The following is a 22,822-nucleotide window of genomic DNA, read 5'->3' as shown; positions in this document are numbered from 1 at the left end:
TGTCATGTTTCCAAAATATCGGTTTCTGATGTTATTGAACATTGACTCACTGCAGCTGCTCGTCGCCGGAACTCTGCCATAATTGAAAGTATCACGACAAACACACGACCATAACGGAAATGTTTTAGATTTCCTTAAAATATGATTAATGATGTCCGGGCAATAATGGGCATTATCTGAATCTGTATTGTCTTCGTCATTGGTGATGCACCGTGGAACAATTTCATCGTGGATGGTTTGGGCAAACATCAAACATTTACTTTGTTTTCCGGAATCGTTGATGTCGACATCGTCACCTCGACGTGTTTCGTTCCATATATCATCTGAAATGCACAATTAGTCATCAGTGGGCTTTCAAATGCATACAAACAAAACAAAAAAAAACCACCCTTTCTGTGTACACTAACACCCCCCTCCTCAACTTGCGTGAATAAAAATGACAAAAAAATATGCAGAGAGGGTGACTTTTTAAAAATTTGTTTATATGGATTTGAAAGCCCATAAATAGCCCAAAATTCTGATATCCTTGAGATTTTTCTACGACCAACCGTTCTCGAGTTATCATTGTGGCGGTGCTGGCTATTTTACAGCTGGCACCGCCACTTTGAAGTGTCAATGATTCTAGATTGAGAAGAGCCCAAAAATTTTTGTCGCGGCCAACAAAATGTTTTTGATTTTGACGTTGTGGCGGTGCTAGCTTCCTCGACCCCCTTAACATCAACTGTTGTAAAAAAGCGATCGATCTTATCTCGATGCCGCAATCCGCTGAGAAGAAACGATTGCCCAACTCTTTTTTGATACTTTCCCTTACCTCAGTGATATTTTCAATTGAAGGGCCTCTTAAAATATTTACTGGAGTTTTTAAGTATTCTACCAACATATTTCATTCAAATTCTTCGTTTTTTTTTTGTGGCCACTAAAACAATCCCTTCCCTGCTTCTGGGGAGACTCCCTTCCCGGAACTACCTACCTTGCATTTCTTCGGGAAGGCCCAGAACGGTGTCCATTAAATGGACCAATACTATTCACCCACGTCTGGCCCCACCATATTTGTAGCCAGCTTTCATGCTATAGGCTCGTCTTCTAATGTCTCTGGGCCATCATACCAGTGGTATGTGTGGTATGCTCTCAGGTTCATATCACATGAGCGTATGGATATTATACTCTATCGAGGTTCCTTTCGCATTTGCAGCAAAGAAAACCGTCTGTGATTTGTCGTCAGTTCTTAGACAGTCCACCTCCTATCGAGGGCTGATTTGTTTTGCGCTGCCATTCCGCGCGTTGCAGGTGCAGCATTATCCTAACTGCGTTCCAACAGTCATGTGTAATTGATTAAGCTGTCTGGGCTCAGCTGTTCACCCAAGACTAACTCAACCGTTCGGCGTTCTTCTTTGAAACAATCACAGTAGAAGAACAAGTGCTCCGCGCGTCTTTCTATTGCATTGTTGCAACTTGGACAGAACGGAGTGTCCTCTATGTGAAAACGATGGAGGTACTCGAAGAAAAATCCGTGACCGCTCAATATTTGGGTTAAATAGTGGTCTACGTCATCGTGCCTTCTGGTCACCCATTGGCTAATTTTGGGGATACGTCTGTTAACAGACGAGTCCCATCTGCTGTGTCACTTTTCTTACGAATGCAGACGTTCTGCAGCTTTCGCTTCAGTTGTCGGCGTTACTCCTTGTCTATCATAAAGTTGTCCCATTTCCTGCGCAAGTATATCTATTGGGAATCTGAATCCACCACACTTGCCAAGAGGTGCCTTCTGGCGTGCTAGATACTTATTGCCTCTTGCGACAGTATTTCATTTCGCGTAGTTACGAGGACCGCTTCTGTTTTTTGTGCGGCCAAATTCAGCCTCGCTGTAGAAAGCCATAGTTGGAGCCTAGCTGCTGCATCATTACACTTCTTCAAATTCTTCGTTAAGCTTTTTTATCCTGAACTCTGTTAGACGATTACGACGACTGAAAATATCATCAATTTTGTAAATTTGGAAAGATGCAAAATCCACAGAACCACTGTTTTCGTAATGCATTTTAATTATTTGCATACAGAAGTTGAACTCAGCTAAGGAAATTCTAGTTTTACGACTTCAAATCTGTTCAAAGAAGCGCCATCAAATTGTGATAGCAGTAAAAAAAGCACTAATAAAAAAGCAACTCGAACTACAAAGACCCTGTGTAACCCTAAATCATCATCAACTACGGGCAACACATTAATTCTGATTGTATGTATGTATGTATGTATGCACGTCCTATGTGTCTTTAGAGGCAAATAACACTTTATGAAATGCCTCAAATCAGCTGTGCCATTGGTTAATTTTAAACAGTTGATAACAGAATACTGCGCCATTAATTCCGTCTAAACGACGAACGACAGCCGACTACCCGCCTCAGCATGAACACGAGCATGTGCGTGTGTGTGTGTTTGTGTTCCGGTAGTGATGTGATGCTCAGTGAAGTGCAGGAAAGTGCACTGCAGAGTGCATAAGCGTCAATTGCATCAATTCCAGCCCAACACAACACTAAATTATAAAAACATTAAATTAATAGCAACAAAAGTGGATTGTCTTTACATACGAGTGCGAGTATACTGCGTTGTTCCACAGAGTCACAGCAAAGATACATATGTACACACATATATACATGTGTATATATGTGAGTTGTTGAAATTCTTAAGGATTGTGTTTTAAATTTTTTTGTTATTAAAAATCAGTTTGCTAAAAATTTTACTTGAGGTATATAGCAAAGCCGGGTTAACTATACAGGCAAAAGAGAAAGCCTTAGGGCACCACAAAAAAGCAAAGAGAAAGATTAGAAGATTAGTAAACAAATCTACCTTTTAGTTGAATTTTTTTTTATTATAACCTGGTTATTTATTTTTTTAATATTATATCCAGCATGTGGTCGCTGCAGCAACGAGTTACATGGTCCATTCGATCGAAAAGTTTGACATTTTTTGGCTTTTACGTACTCAGAACGTTTTGAAATACCAGCGATATTTGTGTTGTTTACGGTCACTTAAAAGATTCATCTCGGTCCAAAAATGGAATTAAATCGTGAACATTTTCGTGCGATTATTTTTTACAGCTTTCGACGTGGATTAACTCAGCAACATTGCATGGATGAACTTAATTAATTTTTTGGCGATGAAGCTCCATCATGGACCAGTGTTTATCGATGGTATGGTGAATTCAATCGTGGTCGCAGTTCACTCCAAGACGAATTTCGTGAAGGTCGTCCAAAATCTTTTGTTGTTCCGAAAACCATTGATGCAATCTTAGGCATTAATGGGACCAGCATACATTCAATATTGCATAAACATTTGACTGTCAAAAAAATTTGTTCGCGTTGGATCCCACACAATTTGTTAATCGGTCAAAAAAAGGCTCGTGTCGATTGGTCGAAGGAAATGCTCAAAAAATACGATCGCGGGGCTTCAAAATACGTCTATGACATCGTGACAGGTTATGAATCATGGATTTACGCGTATGAGCCCGAAAGTAAACAGCAGTCGACTGTATGGGTGTTTCAAGATGAGCCAAATCCAACAAAAGTTGTTCGCGCACGAAGCACTTCCAAGCAAATGGTCGCCTGTTTTTTCGGAAAAACTGGACATGTCGCAACCGTACCACTAGAACAACGCAGAACAGTAAATTCTGAGTGATACACAACCATTTGTTTGCCAGTTGTCTTCCAAGAAATTAAGAAAACCAATCGCCAAAGACGGATCACTCTTCACCAGGACACTGCGAGCTCTCACACATCGGCTCAAACAACTGCTTTTTTGAGCACCCAAAACATCGAATTAATGGGTCATCCGCCGTATAGTCCTGACTTGGCACCGAATGACTTCTTTTTATTCTCGTCCGTAAAAAACAAACTGAGAGGTCAACGTTTTTCGACACCTGAAGAAGCGGTTGCAGCATTCAGAATGCATGTTTTGGAGGGACCTCATTCAGAGTGGCAAAAGTGCTTCGACAATTGGTTCAAACGCATGCAAAAATGTATAGATCTTCATGGAGAATATTTTGAAAAACCATAAAGTGATTTTCGATGATTAAAATTTGTTTTTGTTCTCTAATCCCGACATATAAAAGGCACCCCTCGTAGAACAAAATATTCTTAACATATAAAGAAAAGTGTGAAGCTGATAGTTTTTATTATACGGATGACTCTTTGCTCGAAGAATCCCCGTCTTATGCTGTTGTAGAACAACGGGAGGACGGAGCCTTCCAAAAAATCCATCAAGCTCTTTCTTCACCAAATGCTGGTATTTTCAACGCCGAACTAACATCAATTCATTTTGTCGTGCACCACGCTGCCAAAAACACCAAACGGACCGTCATATTCTCGGACAGCTTGAGTGTGTTAAAATCGCTAAAAAATAGAAAGAATGAAGCGCACCGATATGTAATGGGAAGAATAAATAGATAGAACGACATTGAACTAATATGTATACCAGGTCATACGGGAATAACAGGCAATGAGCTTTCAGACAAATCTGCGAAACAAACGTTTAACATCCCACTCGTAGCGGAGACTCCTTGCTTAACCACAGTAATGACAAACTTCCATAGATCGTATCTCAGAACATTAAGAGATAGCTTGTGGGAATCGGCAACCTCAAATGCGAATGGTTCGACTAATAAAAAGTAGTCGTTCAGCAAGTGACATCTTTTGTGCTAATTGGATCTGGGCTGTGTCACTCAGACCACACTTGCAAAAACGCCACCACCACCACCACCACACCATTGGCTGTATGGTTGCGTCATACTTTGTGTTAAATTCTGCGCAAGTTGTGGAGGTAATCCGCTCCAAATTAGACGAACTCGTCTTGATAACTTTTTGAGCGTCCATATTTGTTTTCCGTTACTTAACTATTGCCCAAACATTTTCAATAGGGTTGGCATCAAGCAACTGTGAAAGCCAATCCAACATTTCAATCCCATTTTGCTGTATCCATTCTATACGCCTTCAGCTTCGATACCGGCGATCGTGGTCCTCGGTTTTTGTTTAAATCAAAGGTTTCCCAGATTTTCGAAATATCGTTGCTGCTCATACAATGATGCTTTTTGGTAAATTTTATTCATCAAAAATTCTTTGAAATTGGCGGTAAACACAAATAAACGGCATAACGCTATTTCGGACAAGCAGCCCCAAACATGAAATAATAATAGTTCGTGTCGATTATCTGCTGTGTACCAGGACCGACGCAGCTATTCGCCCAAAAGGAAGATACATTCCAATTCCATTCTGAATTTGCCTTAGCTGAAGCAAGTATTTTTTTAATATGTAATAATGAGACTAGCGGTTTTTTCAATGTGCTCCGGAATTTGAGGTATTCTGCCCTTAAACGTCCTCAAATCGTGTCTTTGGATACATTAACATCTTTCCATAAAAATGCTTCAGTTTCACGCAACGATAAAAGTTCGGCTTTGTCACAAACAAATCAATGATCTCCCGATCTTGATTTGGAGTGACATTTTTTTTCGGACTTTAAAACTGCACAACGCGTATTGCGAAAAGGATGCGCCCATATAAATAAATAAAAAATTGGCGCCTGCAATTCTCTTAGGTGTTTCGCCGACCTCCTCATCCTATTTGTGGTGTACGTCCCAAAAATGCTGGGACCTACAGTTTTAAGCCGACACCATTTGCCGTTGGTTTTATATTAAAAGCTTTCTGCAATATACGCTCGGAGGTTTGTCATGCGTGTCGAGGGGCGACCGCTATTAGAAAAAACTGTTTCCCGAATGGTAGTCACGCACCCACCCATTCGGCTACGGCGGCTCATTTAGCAGCATTTAAATTTTTTTATAATGGAACTCTAAGTTTGAGTTTTGCCGGTCACGCTTCCATTAGGGGTTAGGGGTTGTCAGAGGCCCGAAAAAATTATGATTTCGAAAATTTTTTTTTGCTAGTCAATTGCTTTATTTTACAAAAAAATTAATAATTTCGGTGATCATCACAAGTCCTTGGGGAATCATCTAAAATCAATCGGACAAGAGAAATTAGTTTTATCAATAGATAATCTTTTGCCGGATAGAAGCTTTTTTCAAAATTAATTAAATTCCTGGCGGGCTCAGGAAATATTCTTCAGATTTTTGACAAAAAACCGACAATTAATTGTTAAAAAAAATCGAAATTTTAGAAAAAAAATCCTTCGATCAGGCACGAGTTTTTTTTTTTGCTTTTTGTTTTTCAAAAGCAGTATAAATTTTATTGAAATCTACGAAGCGGTTTTTAAGTAACAGTGACCAGTAGTTCAAAAACATAGTTTTAAGAAAAACGCAATTAAAGTTTTGCTATCGATTTTTGTAGAGTTATACGAATTATTTAATTACTTAATCTATTTCATCTATTTCTGGGCCATATAATAGTTCTTCAGTCATAATAGCAGCTGCCAAAATATCGATTTGCTGTTGCCTACGTAGCATTCTACCTTCACGAGTGTTATCGTTGGCTCGCTTATCTGCCACTTTTATTTGCAGCTGCTGCTAGTTACTTACTCTCGAACGCTCCGGAGCGCCCGAGCACCCTTTGATAACACAGGCCGACAGCATCACAGACCCAGAAACCAGACTATATATTTCCGAAGGTTCAAGAAAAATAAGACTTATTTCAAGAAAAATATGCGACTTAACTTGCTGTTCCCAAGGTTAGGTAGGTTAGCCTGCTTGTGGTGTGGTAGGGGTGGTTTCTAGGGGTTAGGGCAGTGTGTGACTCGGTACCCGTGGGTTAGATAGTGTAGGGGTTTGTGAGTTAGCACACTTATGGTGTGAGACAAAATTTTATGAAAAATAAGACTCAATTCAAGAAAATTATTAGTAATCGACTATATCATGTCTATGTTATCTTAATCGATTTTCAGGTGTAGGAAAATTTAGAAACAAGAAATTTTCAAAATGCGATATCTCAGCGACAAAAAATGATATTTGAGCAAACTCAACGCCATTTGAAAAAGGAAGGCTTGTATTTAAGGATGCCATCCTTTAATTTTGGTGAAAAAAAAACATCTACAAGGCTACATAACCTCAAATATGGGCAAAAACGGTGTTTTTTGCACTTTTAGGTTAGGATATCTCGAAAACCAGAGCTGATAGAGCAATTCTGAGGCCAGATTTGGAGTCAGCGCATCATCTGGGTCTGAATGCTGGTTAAATTTTGTCGGCCTGTGTAAGTGATGAATACCTCGAAAAGTATTTGTGGGATTCACTTCAAATTTTCACACAATATTTTTCAGATAAAGTGCGAGTATAAGAAAATGCAAAAAAAAATCCAATTTTTTTAAATCTGTTCAAAAACGTTCACCAGTTTTCATTCAAAAAGCTCAATAACTTGGTATGCCATTTTTAATAATTGAGAATCGCTCAGTTCGCGTGGCAAATGTTGTGTCCAATTAATTAAAAATCCGAAAGTGGAACCTCTTGAGCATTTGAAGCACCGAAAATTCTCCAATTGGGCTTTGCCTAAGCCATATTATACTCCTATAAGGAACAATAGATCTGCTGGTCGAAGTGCATACCTCCTTTTCATGTGCACTTCTGGCGCTATTGAAAATATCATTTCTTTATGTCCTTCAAACTCCCTCAATGCATTCTGGTACTGCGTTCTGAAGTTAAACGTACTTTTATTGCGAAATTAACAAATATAAGTGCATTCTTTTAATTTCGCATAATTTTCTCATTGACTTAATGTTAAGGTTAAACAATACTTCGTACTTAATATTACCTCATTCCCTTTTATTGTTTTTTTTTCTTTTTTATTATTTATAATTAAGAGCTGTAAAACATTTTAATATCATTAAATATGTCTATCTGTCTGCTGTCGCCTTTATAAACACCTCACTGTCCTTTAGCGACGTCGACGGCGTCGCTGCTGTCGCTTTGCCTTTTGTTTGGGAAATACTCTGCTGTGTTGCTGCTAGCAACGCTGCGCTATTTGCCAAGCCCATATCACCATCACCACAGCTGGGACGGGCGATTCTCTGTGCCGGCCCCAAAGCTGACGGGGCTGCCCGTCTGGCTGGTTGACTGCGTAACTGGCAAGTGCTCGTCCCAAAACAGGAAACCGCATTTTTTGTGTCTTTTTGTAACTTTGTTTACTTTTTTTCATTGTTTTTCTTTTGAATTTTTCTTTCATTTCTATTTCACATTTCGTAAATTTGTGCTTTGTTTTTGTTTGCAACATTTAATGCTACTGCATTTCTTTCTGGCTTGCCTCAGCGTCTGCCGGCTGACTGCCTGCTTGCTTTTATCGCACTTCCCGCCGTTTTGCCTTTCAAACAAACATAGATACCTATGTGCGTATGTGTATAAGTATGTTTGTCGGTATATATGCACATCCATACAATACTTTTATATATTTTCTGGCTTTGCAAATGCATGAAGCGTGCAAGTGCATGTGCCAGCGCGCGTGTGTGTGTGTGCTTGTGTGCTTTATGGTACTCCATGGAGTTGCATTTGCTTCTTGTCATATCATTTGCACGGCTATTTCGTTTCTTTTTATTTTTTTCATTATTTTTTTATTTTTTTTTCGTTCCTTTACATTTATTTTGCGCTGAATTTGCTGACTGCTGCAGTTGCCAATGGCGCGTATGCGCTTTGAATCCATAATTGGCAACGCTGCTAAAGGGTTTTAGCGTGCAAAGAAAGAAAATATTAAAAAATCGCTTTCCGTCCATAAGTAGCGTATGTATGGATGTATATTTATACATATATACATACACACACACATACATAGATATGTTAATATATAAGTTAATGCGCCACTGTTGCCAGGTAGCTGCTATGCGTAAGTGCCTGCCTGTTTATACAAATACGCCAGTAAATATTTGCTTACTACACCCACAATTGCATCCTGGCGCCCACTTTTCGCAAGCTAATTCCAATTTATGCGCCACATCATTTATTATCTACTTGTTTAATGTTCTATTGAAGTCAATAAATTTTATTTCCGAACAGCTTATCGCGCGATTTAATTATTCGTGCTCAGTTTTGTTTAAATGGCTTGTTTTCCAAAGTAACAATGGCTTTTGTTTAAGATGTTTTTCTGAGAACCTATCGGTAGTTTGAACGATACTTAAAGGGTATTTGTAATACAGCCACGTATGAAGATATGGTCAAAATATTATAATAAGTTCATTGCTGATTGGTATTGATATTCCAAATCCAAAACCGATTTAGGTATTCCTACTGTTGGGCGAAAATATGAACCCAAAAGGCGTCTGCAATGGCAAATGAAAATTTTAGTAAAGGTTGTCAAAAAAGTATTGCGGTATTTCCGCAAGCTTGTCTTTGCAAGCGCGTAGTTCTAGTTGTATTCGTCGCATCTGTTCACGCTAGAGCTTTTTGGAAAGCTCTTTTCACGTGCTAACACGTGTTTGATTAATTGTTGTTTGCTTTTAGTCGTTCGTGAGTTATAGCGTCGCAAACATGGAGCAAAATAAAGAGAAAATACGGCATATTTTACAGTACTACTACGACAAAGGCAAAAATGCATCTCATGCTGCCAATAAAATTTGTGCAGTTTATGGACCCGATACAGTTGCCATTTCCACCGCACAACGATGGTTTCAACGTTTTCGTTCCGGTGCAGAGGTGATCGAAGATGCGCCACGGTCCGGAAGACCTGTCGTCGAAAATTGCAATAAAATCGCTGAATTGATCGAAAGAGACCGGCATAGTATCAGCCGTAGCATCGGCCAAGAGCTGGGCATGAGTCATCAAACCGTTATAAACCATTTGAAGAAGCTTGGATTCAAAAAGAAGCTCGATGTATGGGTGCCACACGACTTGACGCAAAAAAACATTTTTGCCCGTATGGATGCATGCGAATCGCTTCTGAATCGCAACAAAATCGACCCGTTTTTGAAGCAGATGGTGACTGGCGATGAAAAGTGGGTCACTTACGACAACGTGAAGCGCAAACGGTCGTGGTCGAAAAGCGGTGAAGCTACCCAGACGGTGGCCAAGCCTGGATTGACGGCCAGGAAGGTTCTTCTGTGTGTTTGGTGGGATTGGCAGGGAATCATCCACTATGAGCTGCTCCCCTATGGCCAAACGCTCAATTCGGACCTGTACTGCCAACAACTGGACCGCTTGAATGCAGCACTCATGCAGAAGAGGCCATCTTTGATCAACAGAGGCCGAATTGTCTTCCATCAGGACAACGCCAGGCCACACAATCTTTGGTGACGCGCCAGAAGCTCCGGGAGCTCGGATGGGAGGTTCTTTTGCATCCACCGTAAAGTCCGGATCTCGCACCAAGTGATTACCACCTATTTCTGTCCATGGCGAACGAGCTTGGTAGTCGGAAGTTGTCCACAAGACAACTGTGAAAATTGGCTCTCCGAGTTTTTTGACAATAGGGAAGCGAGCTTCTATAAGAGGGGCATTATGAAGTTGGCATCTCGTTGGGAACTCGTCATCGAACAAAACGGCGCATATTTGACTTAAATCGCATTATTATAACCAATTTTATGAACAATTGAAAATTCAATAAAAATACCGCAAGACTTTTTTGACAACCTAAGTTTGGGGAAAAATAAATCCATTATTTTTGCACAAATGGTTTAACCCTCTGGGGAAGAGTGTCGGCATATAGCCGGCCAAGGCTCGCGAACTCTGTCGTTCTTAGCGATAAGATACGCATAGGTATAGTATATAAAAGAATCACGTTTTCATTCAAAGACATTAGGGGCCATTACCGACGAATTCTTATCTTCCTTATACGAGTAATGTAAAATTACGATGTGAAAGGACGGTAGAGTCAGAGCGAATTTCAGTTCTTCGATTCAGTCTCTCAGTCTCACTGCCAGAGGAACCAGCAGACTTTTAATATATACAGGGTGGGCCATGTAAAACTTGCTTTTTGAATTGGCTATAAAAAAAACGAATCAATATTTTTTCAAACTTTTTTTTTATTTTGAAGATTGAACATTTTGATTTATGAATGAAAAATAATATCGTTCAAATGACTGCCACGACTGGCTTTACAGTAGGCCATTCGATCAACCCAATTTTTAAGCACATTTTCGATTGTTTGGGCTCCAATTTCATGAATGGCAACTTCGATTTCGAGTTTTAAAGCATCAATCGTCTCTGGATGGTTCGCATAGCATTTGTCCTTAACGGCTCCTCACAAAAAAATAGTCCAACGGGCTTAAATCACAGCTCCGAGGCGGCCAATTAATATCGGAATTCAAAAACGGTAGCCAAAAGTTCGAGTGTAACTTTGGGAGTGTGACAAGTTGCGCCGTCCTGTTGAAACCAAATGTCGTCCATGTCATCCTCTTCAATTTTTGGAAACAAATAGCGTCCCATTTCGTAAATGTCAAACCTTTAAGTAAATTATGAACACATTTGACATGTCATTTGTCAAACACTATTGGAGCACCCTTTATTAACCTACGCACGAAGGCTAACCGATCTAGAGATGATACGTTAGATAGTGACAGTTCTGGCAAATATCACTTTGAATCTGATAAGACGGAAGAAAACGGTACTTCGCCAAGTGGAAGTGAAATCCGTGCAATAAGGAATCCACTTAGGCATTTCAACATTAACCGTGATTGCAGTTTGTTTATAATTATTTTTTGATTTTATAAAAATTTTTACTGCGCACTCCAATACCTCTCGTCCTCAGCGACGCTCACCCGTCGAGCGGCTCCGTCCCCAAAGGGTTAAAACTGTTCTACGGTCCACCTGTGGATTCTGGCAGCAAACTGGATCTTACTTAAAATGTAAAACGGAGGACCAAAGTTAACTGCTTATGCAGATGGCCTGGAATCAGGTTCTTGAAGGTGCACTTAAAGAAATCAGCAAGCGGGCAGTTGCAGCGGGACTATAAGTAAATCCTGAGAAGACGGACTTAGTACTGTTCACCAGGAAGTATAAAGGACAGGAAGTACAAAATTTCGAGCTGGACCCCATCTAGGCTGGTTAGCGTCACACTACAAGTTAAGACTTGCACTAAGTACTAGGGTGTCCCTTATATGAAAATTTTTTTTTTCCGAATTTCGAAATGCATACCCTCTACATTTTTTACTAATGCTATAAGATGCTCAAATATAAAATCTCATCTTTCCAGCAAAGTTGCAACCAGTGTCGACCGAGCTTCAAATTTTAGTAAAAATCGTGTTTTTCCCCCTACTATTTCGGTCTGCAATAAAATCACTATAAATGCAATCAATTAAAGTATAATAAAAGTAAATTCAATTAAAGTATAATAAAAGTAAGTCCGTTAAAATCTTATATCAGAAAAAGTAAATTTAACTTACCAAACAACTTTTCAGTATGTTCTTCTTTCGACGGGTCATAGCGCTTGTTAAAATCTGAGGTTTTGTCCCTGTTGAAGTTGGCAATTATTTTCTTTTTAGTTTGGTTTTCAACTACATCATCAAAGAGTGATAGAATGACTGTCTCTTCACATAAATACCAAAAAATGATGACTAAACTTTTCCGTACTCTTTTAACATCTTCAACACGCGCAAATCTTGGTTAGGTCGCCACTGTGCATTCGAGCCAAGCTTTAACATACAACATCACGACAAATAAGCAAACATCTTGTAGAGCCTTTTTGTTCTTCACAGTCATTCTGCATAGTGAGTGAAGTAAACATACATAGCTCCCGGGGGCCTTGGTTTAAATTTTTCCTCTGTGTCTCCTCCCAAAAAATATTACGCACAGTTCGACCAATTCGCGGTAGTCATCTTTTAGAAAACCTTTGTCTAATTTTGCCTTTTAAAATATTAACAGAGCTTGAATGTCCGTCTCGGCGACACGTTGTTTAATGAAAGTAAGAGATGGTTCAGTGTTCCCTGAACTTTTCGAACATCAGAATATCTGGGCTGCTAGTAATTTGCTTAATCTTGGTTTCAAAGACACCTTTTAGGACCAATTTATAAACATGATGACGACAGGCGAAAAGCAACATTTCTCTTCCTAAAGTTTACTCCAAAATAGCACAAGCTCCATTGAAACGGTTAGTATTGGAAGCTGTTGTATCGCAGAACATTATTTGTACCGTACGGTGAAGATTCCAGTCAAAGGGAGCTGTTGAAACGGCCTTAGCTTGATGTTTTCCAGAAGAACTCTTTAGTTTTGGCACCGGAAAAAGTTGTCCATCCCAATGGACAGATTTTATTGCTTCTGCCCTTGATTTTCTAGTTTCAGAACGAATTCGCTGAATCGAGGATTTGTTAACAGGGAAATCATCGCCACTCAGATCAGACGCTTCTACTCAGACCAAGCGCTTCTACCACCGCATTAAGAATGTAAACGAATTTAATAATGCTCTATGGCATTCTAGTATGGTGGATAAGTTTGAACAAGAAGACATACGCTAACAAATTGGAGAAAGTACAAAGAGTTGCAGAGTTGCAATGCACACCACTCCTAAAGCAGATCTGGACTTTCACCCAATAGATTTAGTACATAGAAAAAAGTTCTGCAAAGACGTCTGCACTTAGGCTAGTTCAAAGGCCTTATACCCACTGCCGGATATGTAGAGGATTAAACGCTAAGTCGGACTACTATACGTTGTTGCTCAAGCTAATTTCAGCAGAGGCGGCCGCCGCAGCTGAATGGGTTGGTGCGTGACTACCATTCGGAATTCAGAGAGAACGTAGGTTCGAATCTCGGTGAAAAATCAAAATGAAGAAAAAGTTTTTTTCTAATAGCGGTCGCCCCTCGGCAGGCAATGGCAAACCTCCGAGTGTATTTCTGCCATGAAAAAGCTTCTCACAAAAAAATATCTGCCGTTCGGCGTCGGCTTGAAACTGTAGGTCCCTCCATTTGTGGAACAACATCAAGACGCACACCACAAATAGGAGGAGGAGCTCGGCCAAGCACCCAACACAGGGTGTACGCGCCAATTGGGTATGTATAATATATGCACCTGAGAAGCTCTCTCGCGTTATTAACTCTTCGAAGTGCCTTAGAGTTGGAGATACGGTCGGGCCACGGAATTTTCAGTAGTCTTCTTAGCATCCACATTTCGAATGTGTCTATGCAATTCATAGTAGAATCTTTCAGCGTTTCCATACCATACAACAAAACTAACAGCGCATAACGTCTCACAAAGCGTATTTTTAAATGTAGATCCTTCACTCAAGTACGATTTAAACGCATATTTCTTCAATTTTAAGTTTTTAATTAAAAAATATGATAACATTTTGCGCTCCACTCGTAAATACCTGTTTTACCAAGCTTCCTCTTCTACCAATACTCGTAAAACTGCTGCAACAATGGAATTCGTTGTAATTTTAAGTGCTGTGCACCTTGAACACCTTGACATGCTAATTATTTGGTTAGCTGCTTATTTTTAAGCAATCAGAACAAAAGTATTGAACCCACTTCAATTAAGTTTGTAATCAGTTGAACGTAAAAAGTAAAAAGCCAAATTATAGAATTTAAAGTACAGGGGGGTCCATTTAGTAGTTTTTTTTTAATTATGTGTAATTTGGGAGTAAATGTTCATTTTGATAAAAACTAAGTTAAGGAATATTGCAAACTTTTTTCCAAAGTCATTGTCCAATGGTGTATAGCCCAAACACTGCATTTGTTGAAAATAAATCAAAATCATACTTCCTGACGAAGCGCATTCCCATCTTGACGACTATGTCAACATGCGAAGGTGCCGCGTCCAGGAATCGAAAATCCCACACGAGATCGTCGAGAAGCCAAGCCATTCTCAGAGAGTGACAGTTTGGTGCGGATTTTCGAGGACTTTCTTTGAAAATCCTGTTACAAACGCCATTTTGGTCAAAGATGAGTACTACAGAGGTATGATAAACGATGATGCGCTATGCGACACAGTCCATGCCAAAATCGATAGTTTGCGCGCCAAGTTCGGTAATCGCGCTAACAGCCGTCGCGGCGATGTCAATAGGCCACCTCAGAGCTGCGATTTGACACCGTTAGCCTTTATTCTTTGTGGTGTGCCGTACAGAACCAATATTTTGCAAGCAATTCATTAATAACTTAGGCTCTTAAAGCAAACATCGAGCAAGCCATTCGTGAAATGGAGTCAGACCCGACTCCTAAATGCCATTATCGGAGTCCAACCACCACCCATTGGAGGCGAAGAGCTTCATCTGCCTCGTGAGACCCGCGTAACTTTGGCTCAAACGTAGCCTGTTGAATACTACCGTGGAAGGCCTCGGGAGAGGAAAAGCGATATCATGTAAAAACATGGAATTGCTGACGCTGCAGCTTCCACTTTACCCAGAGATGATATCACCAAAGTCATCAAATCGAAAAGAAGTTCAGAATTGAACTGGACGATAAGTTAAACTGGAGTATGCCTGCATTTGAAAGGAAACTCCAGGAGTATACCCTGCACTGGTACACAGATGGTTCGAAGACCGCAGAAGGCATAGACAGAACTATCCGGAATGAGCGAATTACCATTCTGAGCGGCAGTCAGGCGAGACTCAAGGCTCTATCATCCTGTGAGATTAAGTCCTCACTGGTCCTTGAGTGTATCGACAAACTGAATCTTTTAGGAACGTACAATCGCATCCGGCTACATAATTTGGGTCACAGGACACAGGGGTATAACTGGGAACGAAATAGCGGCCACATTGGCTGCAGCCTCGCCATAAATAGAATCCAAGCCCTTCTTTGCCAAGGGACAACACACCATCAAGGAGAAGCTTAGGAGTGAAGAGCTAGGGCTAAGAGAGTTTGCTGGCACTTAACTATGGGGGTCCCCTAGGCGAAATCCTCACTGGGAGGATACAACCAAAAGAGGTTTAAAAGACACATAAACCTACCAAAGCATAAGCTGAGAATGCTCACGGATATTGTCACAGGCCACTACAGACTATGTAGATATCAGCACATGATCGGAATATGGTCTACTGATACTTGTAGTTTATGCGACCAATCCCAGGAGATTCCAAAGCTATAGCGCGAAGAAAGTTGAGACATCTCGATCAACTGCAGCCAGAAGAAAGACACACACGCTCAATCGAATCCAGCTCTATCCTGCATTTAAAAAGGGAACTGGGCACAAAAGACAATGAGGTTCAAGTGCAGACCTCGTAGAAAATCTAATCTAATGGTCTGAATATTGTAGCAGGTGAAGCTCCTATCTATCCAGAATCGACTCCCTTTGGATCCAACCTGTCGAAATAACACGTTTCCTAGGCGTTATGTGAGTTAGACGACGACGATCGGTGACTATACCGAACTGGCAGAGCCTAGTGAACTGTCACAACAATAACAACAACAACAATATGGAGTCATTAAGGTCTTGGAAAACTAGGTTAACAGGATGCGTTACTGTACAGCCAGCTGGGGTAGCCACATGAATGAAATCGTGTGCCATGTTCTTCTAAATAGCAAAAAAATTGATTTTTGTTTATTCTTCTGAGTTAAAACAAAACACCAAATGGACCACCCTGACCAGACCACCAGTGCTGCCAACACGGAACTATTCTGCTGGAATTCATTTAATCCTCTGTTGGACACCTTTTTTAAAACCTTCTGTTGGGCAACCGAGTCTGGCCCTTTTTCGTTCTGTTCCAAGAACCTTTTTAAAAGATTATATCCATAAATCGATAGAAAATTTAATTTTAGGAAACTACTTGGAAGCTCAAGTCATTAGCTTTAATAGAAATATGTTAAATTCACGTTGAAAATCGAAAAAGTCTGGCCAGACCGGGATGTTCAACTGCAGAGTAGAAATCAAAGAATGAATTCGCCTTATTGTGTTGACAGCCAAGGCGAATTGAGTACTATAGGTGGCGTCTTCCCCTCAGTGTTGACAGCCAAGGCGAATTGAGTACTATAGGTGGCGTCTTCCCAAAACAGTTACTTTATTTTGCGCGATTTTGACAATACAAAACTAACAAAAGGAGGAGAAATTACATGTTTGTGAAAATTAAGTGAATGGCTTGGTAATAATATGATTTATGAGATTTAAACTAATCAAACTAATAAAAACGTAAATAATGCCGCGTATTAAATTGTTAAGGCACAAATGAGTATAAACCCTCCAAATGCAGTTTTGTTTTGCGTTTTTATACGGATAACGCCGTGGCAAGAAAGTATGTGTGTGTGCGTATAATTTCTTGTGTTTAGTTGCTATCATTCCTTTCGCTTACTCTTTCTCTTCACAAGCAAGTAATTCTCCTCCCTTTTGTTTGTTTGTTCATGGGCTCTGACGAAACGGCAAATTCAGATGAGCAACCTTGTATTTCGTTATCCTTGGATACCACCTTTAATAAATTAGCCTTTGTTTGGTCATAGTTGGTTATTTTCAACAATTTTTTGGTGTTGCTGATATAACCGCGTGACTCCATAGCCGGCCTTACGTGAACAACCTAATTCATTTGTATTGTTTTTGATTAATTCTATGCGCATCACATTTGACTGCGTTTCTATCATTTCACTTCTTGCTAGCCAATTGTTTAGTTTCGCTAGAGAAATAGCAAAGTCAATGTCAATGCTTACTCACACGTTCAAAGCTGATAACACAACCATATGCATTTGTATACAAAAACAATACATGAGCACCTCGATTTTTCCCAGCGGCTGTTTTGCATTTTGCGCACTTTGAACCTATTGCCATGACTAAGCTGCCACCAATCACATTGATTTTGCACATACATACAAGTATAAATGCATACATACACACATACATACATACTTACAGCTTCATTCATGCAGAATGCAAATGTTATATAGTTAATGCGCGTTTATTTTATCGGATCGTTGAACCTTAATTACAATTACAGGCTCACTACTTACTAAATAAAATAAGTTGCTATGTGCGTATGTATGTATGTATGTATGTATGTACGTATATAAGTATGTATATATTTTATGAAGCAAAAGCGGTACAATAAAATGGCAACGTAAGAGTTATGAGATTTCACAATTCACCGTGCTGATTTTCATGAATATAATGAATATAAGTATCTACACCTGTGGACAAAATAATAGTAGCGCGACGAAATATCAAGTGGCAGAATTTTTTTATGTTTTATAAACGTTTCGTGCAATATGCAATCAAGATCATATAACTCAAAGCTTTAAACTTTGTGCAAAACTCCCAAAAATGTAACAAATATTAAAGAAACGACATAAAAATTTAAAAATTTTTATTTCGATTTTTTTGGTATGCAGTTTTATATTATAGCCCATTCTATACGAGTATTAAAGGGGGAGCCTGGTTTTGAGGTCTAAAAATTGCATCTCTTTGCGATTTTTTTTTTAAGGAAAGAATTAATTTAGCACTGCAAAATTTTTTCTATCTTTTAATGAACATTTTAAAAGTATAAAAAAATTTTGTACTGGTTAAAATAAGTTGAAAAAAATATTTAACATAGAAATTAGTAGAGCGCTGCAACGCTGAAGTTTCCAACTGGCGTACAAGATACAGCTCGTAATTATTATCTAAAACAAAAAATTCAAATGGATTTCTAATTATCATGATTTTTTATTCTAGATGAACTAAGAAAACTGAGAGAAACTCCAAAATTTCAACTCTTTGGAGGTTTTAAAGAAAAAAATGCCTTTCTATAAAAAAAAAACTCACTTAGACTTGGTATAAAAATCTTGAAAAATTTTGTTTAATCTATTTTGTTAGTTCAAATAGAAGAGAATTTAATACTGAAGGGAACAAGCTATGATTCATTTCAAAAGGTTCATTAGTTTTTTTTCATTCATGTACGCCAATTCAAAGAAATCATAAAAATGAAAAGTCGAGAAAAAAGGATAAAGTTTGTACTATAGCTGTCCGGTCACAGCGTAACTACCTAACGCTCGCCTACCTTTGGCTTTGTATCTACGGAAATATTGAGAATTAGGCTCTGTAACTTTGTGTGAATATTCTGAAATATATTAGGAATCGCTTAAAACGAAAAAAAAATTGATTTTTTTGATCTTATAAACCAAGCTCCCTCCTAAATGTAATAAAGTGGAAGTTTCAAGTAGCTCGAAATTCTCGTTGATTTTTGACATTTTTTTTTCGATGAGATGTTAAGCAATTCTTTTCCATACATACAGTTAGTAACATAAATAAGTATACAGCAGCCTGATTTATGGAATTGTTTTACGCCAACGCTTTCCTTAATATGTAATCAAAATATTTTATGCGTTGTAATTGTGTACTGGGATAAGCTTTCATATGCGCCTTAATTTAGCTGTAAATTTTAGGTACCGTTATCCACGGTTTGCTTAGTCTTTGATACCAGCGAAATTTACGTCACAAAAGTTAGTATACAGCAAACGATTGTTCAGTTAGCATAACATTTATTTTTACGTATTGATTAAAAAAGGTAAAGCTATTAAAAGGAAATAATTAAAGTGAGTATAAACATTTAGGGAAGTACGTTTTGTATTAATTTTTGCGACATTTTTAGTAAGGCCACCAAGAGGAAAGAACTTTCTGATGATTTTATGAAGGAACATAAATCATTGCGAGAAATCGGTTGTTTGATAGATAGGAGTTTTGCTACAGTTCAAAAGTTTGTGAATAAATATAAAAGTGCGGGAAACACCACTAATAAAGAGCGTTGTGAGCGTCCGCCGCTCTTAAGTCCCAGAGAAAAAAACTTAGTCGTACGGAAAATCAGGACAAACCCCAAAATAAGTGCCCCCAAATTGAAATCTGAAGTTGAAAATGAGACTGGAAAACAATTTAGCACCCAAACTATTCGCCGGGTTTTGCATAGGCCGGGTTATCATGGGCGCAATGTTAGGAAAAAGCCCTTCGTGAGTAGTGTCAATCGGAGTAAACGGATTTCATTCGCAAAAGGTCATGAAAAATATGACCAAACGTTTTGGAATCAAGTCATATTTTCTGATGAGTGTAAGTTCAGTATCTGTGGATCTGATGGCCGTGAAAAAGTTTGGAGAAAAGTTAACGCGGAATTGGATCCAAACAATATGACCGGCACTGTGAAGCATGGCGGGAGGCTCTGTGATGGTTTGGGGACGTATGGCTGCGAACGGGGTTGGAAACTTGGTATTTATCGAAAATATTATGGACCGATATGGTTATTTAAATATTTTGAAAAATAAAAAGAAAGTGCTACGAAATTGCGCCTTGGAGGAACGTTTATCTTCCAGCAGAATAATGACCCCAAGCCACATCCAACAGTGTACGAGATTGGCTGTTATACAATGTGCGAAAACAGCTGAAAACACCGCCACAGTCCCCGGATACCAACCCAATCGAACATTTAAAGCGGCAAATAGGTAAAAATCCGATTAGAAATAAGGACCAACTGAAAAACCTCCTTCAAGAGGAATAGAATAAAATACCACTAGCTCTAACTGAAAACTTGGTGAAATCAATGCCATCACGACTTAAAGCGATTGTAAAGTCTAATGGTTATCCTACCAAATACTAGGATTTGATTTTAATTATGTTTTTGATTTCACAAATTAATAATATGATAAACTGTATACCTACTTTTGAGACATGAATTTTCATAAAGTTTAATATAAAAAGCTATAATTTTGTTCCTTTTTAAAATTGTGTCACTATTTGAATTAAATATGATTTTTGTATTTCATTCATGTAAATAAAACACAATTTTGTTATAACTTAAGAAAAGAAACGCTTGGAGGAAAATTGAGAACGTATCCGGTGTATACTTACTTCTGTTACTAACTGTATAAAGGCTTCCGTACAGGTGCTTTAGGCAACACATAGGCTGAAAAGTTCTGGGCTTAACACATAGATGGCACTAGTTTTATAGCATTCACCTCTTTTTCAGTTAGTACTAACCTTAAAAAGACTTGAAAATGCTGCTAAAATTTCATGATATTCCATTCATTAGTTCCTGAGTTATCGTGCTAAGAGTGATGCTATTTTTGTTATTTTCCAAAAAAATGGATCAAAAGGAATTTCGTGTTTTAATTTTGCACTGCTTCTTGATGGGGAAAAAGTATCGTTCAAGCAAAGCAATGGCTTGAAAAGTGTTCTGCGGACTCCCCTCCATCAGAAGCAACAATAAAGTGGGGGTTGCTGACTTCTAACTTTAAACGTCGTTGTAGAACCAATGATGGGCACCGCAGTGGACGTCCAAATGAGGCGGTAACACCGGACATCATCAAAAAAATCTACAAAAACGTTTCGAATGATCGAAAACTGAAGTTCCGTGAGTTAGCTGACATCGTAGAAATATCTACGGGTTGGCTTTATATTGCATGAGCATTTGACTATGAGAAAGCTCTGTTCAAAATGGGTGCCGCTTTTACTCACAGTTGTCCAAGAACAAGACAACGTACCCTGTAACAAGCCAATCAAAATCATGTCAAAACTACATAAATTGAACTTCGAATTGCCCTCACATCCACCGTATTCACCAGATTTGACTCCCAGTTACTACTGGCTGTTCGCAGACCTAAAAAAATGTTCGCCGGTAAGAAATTTCGCTCGAATGAAGAGGTTATCGCTCAAACTGAGGCCTATTTTAAGGCAAAGAATAAATCGTTCTACAAAAGTGGTATTGAAATGTTAGAAAAATAATAATAAAGCTAATTTAAAAAAAAAAAACCTGTTTTCTGTGTTAGGCCCTTTGTTTTCAGCCCATATGTTAGGTACTCTTATTTACTGTGGAGCCTGATAATTAGTTCTCACATGGCTTCTAAAAGCGCGCTTACGCCACTTACTAGTGGATACCTTCAAAACAATCAATTTAAAGGCTTAAGAGCTTAAGGCCTTGCAATTTCTCTTTTATGTTTGCTAACAAAAAGATGTCATTAGGTTCCAAATTAGAGATGTACGTCGGATGGCTCATTAAATCGATCTTTTGAGGGCTCAGAAACTCTCTTGTGTATGGCGATGCGTGAAAACTCGCATTATCTTGGTGAAGAATGATTCGTCTTCGGCGATTTTCCTCAATTTTCCGAAAACTTCTAACAAACAACAGATTATACATCACTCAGAATTGAATGCTTTAAGGTGCTTTATCCGCGAACAACTTGTCTTGGACCGCGGCTGAATTTCTTCAGTATATCCTTACAACAAACCACACGGGTGTTCTTTCGGGAGATTATCAAATTATGCGGCCACCGTAGTCGAATGTTTGGTACGTGACTACCATTCGGCAGTGCGTAGGTTCGAATCTCCGTGCAAAAAATTTTGGCTATAAAAAAATATTGGCTCATAAAAATACTTTTTTTCTATCAGCGATTGCCCCTCGGCAAGCAATGGCAAACCTCCAAATGTATTTCTGGGATGAAAAAAACTGCTCATAAAAACCATTTGCCGTTCGATGTCGGCTTGAAACTATAGGTCCCTCCAAATAGGAGTAGGGGCTCGACCAAACACTTTAACAGAAATGTACGCGCCAATTATTTATTTTATTTTTTATCAAATTACACGGCATTCAACGAAAGCAAATATTCGTGATGACCAAATTCTCACGAAATATTAAATATTTGCTAGTTCCAAGGATGCGTCTTTCTCGCGTATGTCACATGTTGATCTTGCGTTATCAATTGGCACACGATATTTTCTGGCACTACAACCGGTTTTGGACGGCCTTTACGTAATTCATTCTGTAAAGATCGACGGCCACATTAGAACTCACTGTACTAGCGCCTTAGTTCCATTTCAGTGACTAAGGTTAGTGCTTCAACGCTAAATGTCGAAGTAAGTTGATCAATGGAGTTCTGTCTCGGTAATCCACGTTGAAAATCGTAATACGTCATCGCACGAAAATTTTCGCGAGCTAATTCCATCTTTTGGACGAGATGAACTCTTCAACTCTCTGCAAAAAGAACAAAAAAAGCTTGTATAATAAATGAAAATTTTATATAATATATAAATTTATGCTAACAAATACCAAACTT

At 38.9% G+C, this 22,822-nt stretch overlaps 1 protein-coding gene across 2 annotated transcripts in view; it reads left to right on the top strand.

Annotated features, from left to right (window-relative positions):
• The window catches only part of LOC129239011 (dedicator of cytokinesis protein 3), a 166,696-nt gene that overhangs the window by 62,667 nt on the left and 81,207 nt on the right, over window positions 1-22,822 (top strand). The gene's annotated exons all lie outside the window — the stretch shown is intronic.

Source organism: Anastrepha obliqua, chromosome 1, assembly GCF_027943255.1.
Source record: "Anastrepha obliqua isolate idAnaObli1 chromosome 1, idAnaObli1_1.0, whole genome shotgun sequence".
NCBI classification, from domain to species: domain Eukaryota; kingdom Metazoa; phylum Arthropoda; class Insecta; order Diptera; family Tephritidae; genus Anastrepha; species Anastrepha obliqua.
Note: the sequence above shows the minus strand (reverse complement) of the source record. Positions and strands in the feature narration are given on the sequence as shown.